Source organism: Aethalodelphis obliquidens, unplaced genomic scaffold, assembly GCF_003676395.1.
Source record: "Aethalodelphis obliquidens isolate GAN/ISIS:26980383/991018 unplaced genomic scaffold, ASM367639v1 scaffold5, whole genome shotgun sequence".
In the NCBI taxonomy this organism is placed as follows: Eukaryota; Metazoa; Chordata; class Mammalia; order Artiodactyla; family Delphinidae; genus Aethalodelphis; species Aethalodelphis obliquidens.
Genome location: NW_020837949.1, coordinates 45,702,793 through 45,708,009, shown reverse-complemented (window position 1 = coordinate 45,708,009; position 5,217 = coordinate 45,702,793).

Below are 5,217 nucleotides of genomic sequence, written 5' to 3'. Positions count from 1 at the left end.
TGTGTGTGTGTGTGTGTGTGTGTGTGTGTGTGTGTGTGTGTGTGTGTGTTAAGAGTTCAAGGGGTGTCTAGACAGAAATGTGGCCAACACTGTTAGAAGTGCGTGGTAAGTGGGCTACACTGAACTAGTTTAACGACATCTGGGTTGGATGACTTGGACTCCTCCACCACTAATCTCTCCCTTAACCTCAGATACCTGTTGGAGTAGGGCCATTTCACTAAGTAGTTTTGCTTAGTGAAATGCCAAGGTGTACTCTGAAGCATTCTTTTTTTTTTTTTTTTCTGAAGCATTCTTGAGGTTTTCTCTTTGATTCATTTGTCCCATACCCTGTGCATTGTACCAGTCTTCCACTACTCTTGGAAGCAGAGTCTTTTTAGTAATAGACAGGAAGGATGAATCCTGCTTTCCTGATGGATATTGCTGTTGGGATGAGAGGGTTAGGCTATGCAAGAGGAGGGCCAGAAGAGGTTTATTAGTTCCTGAAGTACCTTGGGATATCCTTGTATTAGATTAGGTCAAGGAGTCAAGCCCCGCCCCCCCATTCACTAATCTAATACGGCGTATCCATGGGAACTTTCACAAAATCTCCAAATTGTTTCAAAGGTGCTCCTGAAGATAACTTGGAACTTCCTAGACCAGGAGTTTCTACAAGGAAAGCCTGTGAGAATAATAGAAGCTTAACACCTGAAAGGGAATTGTTCTAAAATGTCAAAGATGCTTATATTCATAAATATTGCCACATGATTTAAAATTTGGTTTCCCACATAGAGTGAAAACAGTTTTTCTGCAGTAAGTACCTTAATGACAGAGTTGTTATACATACAGTGCCTTATTTCTGTGGTTCTTTCCTGTAAACTTATGAATTCCGTGTTCACTATTTTATGAGATTTCTAAAAGTATCTGACCAAAAAATATCTTTCCAACAAAATCAGTTTGAGATTTAAATGCTTTTGGATTGTCTTGATCATTTAGTAGCTGGATAACTGAAAGCAAACTGTACAGTATTAGCAATGTAAATTTGTATTTTGGGAAAATACCAAGTTACTGTATGTCATGAGCCTTTCAGAGTAACTCATTAATATTTGAAATGTTATTAAATCTGTAAATGTTAAGGATATTCATGTCCAGGTATTCAGAGGATAGCCGTCAAGGAAGTCGAACGGTATATGGTTCAACCATTGCTGGAACTCAAACATTGCAAAGGCTATAAAGGCCTTCCTGAGGTATTTCAGTATCCAAACTATTATCATTTTAGTATATAATCAGTTTAAAAACTACCAATGAAGTATTTTACATTCTTTTTGTTTTTCAGTCTTTGAAATCTGATATAAATTTTATATTTATAGCACATCTGTATTCAGAACTAGCCATATTTTAAGTGCTCGAGAGCCATATGAGACCAGTGGCTACCGTGTTGGACGCACAGGTCTAGATGACTGGGAGGTTGTTTTTCGACTCTGTCCTTAACCTGAATATTTTTGAAAGCCTTGTAATTCCAACTTTGTGAAGACCTGAGTTTCTCAAAGTTAATGTAGCTACAACGCATGAGCAGAGCTGGTCCTATGTTGTTACTAAATTGAGGTAGAGTTGCCAGATTTTTTTCAGTGAAGAGGGCTGGAAATATTTTGAAAAGGTCGATGGTCTAATGAATCCTCTTTGTGTGCTCTCATAGATGTCACTGGCTTTTGTCATCATCAGTTTTCTTGGTGAGCACACACAGGCTCTGAATAACTGGTCAGTTTGATAGTTAGGAATTAGCGTATGAAGTTTTAGCCAAATGACCAGTAGGAATTGTGAGCAGTGCTGATGATAGCACTAGTCTAAGTTGTCCCCTGTGTTGAGCTCTGTGGGGGCAGTTTCATGAGTTTCAGGCCTTCTAGCCAGTAGTTGACTTTTTTACCACATCCATGCTTAAACTTCTAAACTTGTTCACCTGACCCTCATTCACAAAACTGAGACTCTTCAAAATCCAGCTTGAGAGTCACCAATAGTCAGTTCTAAGCTCTCTTCAGTAAGATGTTCTCTAGTTTGTGTGGGATTCTGTGCTCAAGTGTGCTGTTGAAAGGAGTCGGGGTGGGATTGCCAGGGAGTTTGTCTGCAAGAATGGACTACACCGAGGGAAGACAGATATTATACTCTTCTGCTTTGGGATCCTCATAAGCCAGTGATTCTCAGCACTTGGCTAAACATTAGATCAACTCAGAAGGTAGGAAGGGAAGGCAGAGGCAGCTTTTTAAAGATATTAAAGATCCCACCCCAGAGATTCTTGAGTTGACTGTTCTGGTGTGATCCTGTTGTGTAGCCAGCGTACAGCCCTTATCTAGGGCTTCCTCACACCCCCAAAATAGGGTGTCAGCTGTTGAGGAGGAGAGTGCCAGACATGTTTCAGACCTCTGCAACTAGCTTCATCCCCTTCAATTCTCTTTCCTGCTTGATGGAACTCTTGGATCTTTTGAATGAGAAAACTGCTCCTGTATTTTTATGCATTCTTCCCAGCTCTGTGGTTCGTAGAATAAACTACTTTATCCAGCCAGGCTTACATCCTTGATTTGCACAGCAAAGTTTATAGATTCTTAAAAGCCCTTTCTGCCTCCAGAACACGGCTCTGATAAATCAAAAGCCCTTTGGCTTTCAGGCTCCCGTCTCTTCCTTTGGCTTTCAAAAACTCAGCTTTGACACTTGAAATTGAAATTGTCTTTGTTTTAATCCATATTGTCTCTCCCTCCTGAAGCAGCAGCTGCCAGTGAGTCACTGAGTAAGCTGCCATAGCAACCAGGAATGCAAGGAATGAAAAATGTAGCAGTTAATAATTCAAAGATAGTGTTTTATTACACTCACATCAATCACTAGAAAGCACTGTGGTAACTGTGTGGGCATGTGAGTAGCTATAGTCTCGTATAGTTTTCATTCTTAATGTTGGTAATCTTCAGAAGTCTTTCTCACCATGAAGAATGTGTGGGAGTTACTTGAACTAGAATGCAGGGTAAACTGAAGTGGTTCATTCATTTAGCACATATTGATTGAACATTTGAGAGATGGAAGATACTGTGTGAGACACTGCGTGAACACTGATAAGGAAAAAAGATAGATCCTGCCTTTACGGAGCTTATGGTTCAGTATTCCTATAGCAGAGGTTGGTAATCAGCTATGGCACAGCAGATGCATAAGTAACATGGATGCATGAAATCTAGCTCTTTTTCTTTCTTTCCAGTTTTATCAAGCACGTGTAAGTTTAAGGTGTACAGCGTAATGATTTGACTTACATACATCATGAAATGATTACCACAATAAGCTTATTAAACATATATCATCTCATGTAGATACAGAATAAAAGAAAAAAATTTTGTGCTGAAAACTCTTAGGATTTACTGACTTAACTTTCATATATAATACATCAGTATTTATTATATTTATCATGTTGAATATTACATCCCTAATAATTATTTATCTTATAACTGAAAGTTTGTGCCTTTTGACCACCTTCTAGCCTGGTTCTTAAATAAGCATTTGTGTCAGATCTTTCAAGGCCTAAGATTATTAAAGTCATCAGAAAATATTTGTGCATCTGGTAACAGTTGTGTACCCTGTGCCAAACCTGGGTATGTGTCAGTACTGCTAAAACAAAGGTGAAAACAGATGAAAGTGCTCCAAACACTAGGATTACAGTAAAGACAAGCAGACAGATTTGTTAACTCCTTTCCATTTTTAGAGGCCTGTTTCCTCAATGAGAACAGTGTTATATTTCTAATCAAATTTTTTTCTTCTCAGCATATTAAAAGCAACTAATACTTTATAATTTACATAGGGCAATAACATCCATTGTAAGTATACAATCTGATGAGTTTGGACACACACATACACTTTTGAAACTGTCACTACAACCAAGATGAGTACATTTCCATCCCCCCTCAAAAGTTACCTCAAGCCCCTTTGCAGTCAGTTTCCACCCATCCACCCTCAGGCCTGGACAGCCGTTGATCTGCTTTGTGCCACTATAGATTAGATGAAAACATTCAGTGTGTACTTTGTGTCCGGCTTGTTTGGCTCAGCATATTTGTGAGAGGCAGCAGTGTTGTTGCTTGAATCAGTTCTTTTTTATTGCTGAGTAGTAGTATATGAATGTGAGTATCATATAGTATGTTATCCATTCTCCTGTTGGTGGACACATGAGCTATTTCTAGTTTGGGGCTATTATGAATAAAGTGGCTATGAACATTTATATATAAATCTTTATGTGAACATGTGATTTAATTTCTCTTTAATAAATACCTATGAGTGGAATGACTGAATTGTATGGTAAATATTTGTTTAACTTTATAAGATACCACCAGACTGTTTCCAGAGTTGGCTGTACCATTTTACATAACATTTACATTTACATTTACATTTCCACCAGCATGAAGATTTTGCCACATCACTGTCTTTTCAATTTTAACCATTCTAGTGGGTATGTTGTGGTACCTTCTGGTTCAGTTTGAATTGACCTAACCACTAATAACGTTAAGCATCTTTTTATGTGCTCATTTGCCACTCATATTTTTTTAGTGAAAGGTCTGTTCAAATATTTATCCTATTACTTTTAACAGTTTTGTTGAGGTATAATTTGCATAACCATAAAATCCAACCATTTAAAGTGCACAATTCCATGGCTTTTAGTATATTTACAAAGTTGTGCAATCCTCAACATGTCTAATTCTATAATATTTTTATCACCATAAAGAAACTTTATACCCATTAACAATCACTCCTCATTTCCCCCTTCTCAGCACTTAGGCAACCACTAGTCTATATTCTGTCTCCATAATTTCCCTTTTCTGGATATTTCATATAAAGAGAATAATACAAAATATGGTCTTTTGCATCTAGCTTCTTTCACCTAACGTGTTTCTGAGGTTCACACATGTTTAGCATGTATTATTCTTTACCTAGTTTTGCTGAGTAGTATTCTGTTGTACGTATTGATATATACCACATTTGTTCATTTACTGATGGATAAAATTTGGATTGTTCCCACTTTTTTGTTATGAATAATGCTGTTAGAAACATTCGCCTTCAAGTCTTTGTGTGGATATATATTTTTCATTTGTCTTAGGTAAGTACCTAGAAGTAGAATTGTTGGGCTATATGCATGCAGTTGTCATCCCATCCCAGCCTGAGGTTATGTTGGAGGCTCACTGTTATTCGCATGTCACTATGTTAAGTTTCTGCTGTTCTGTT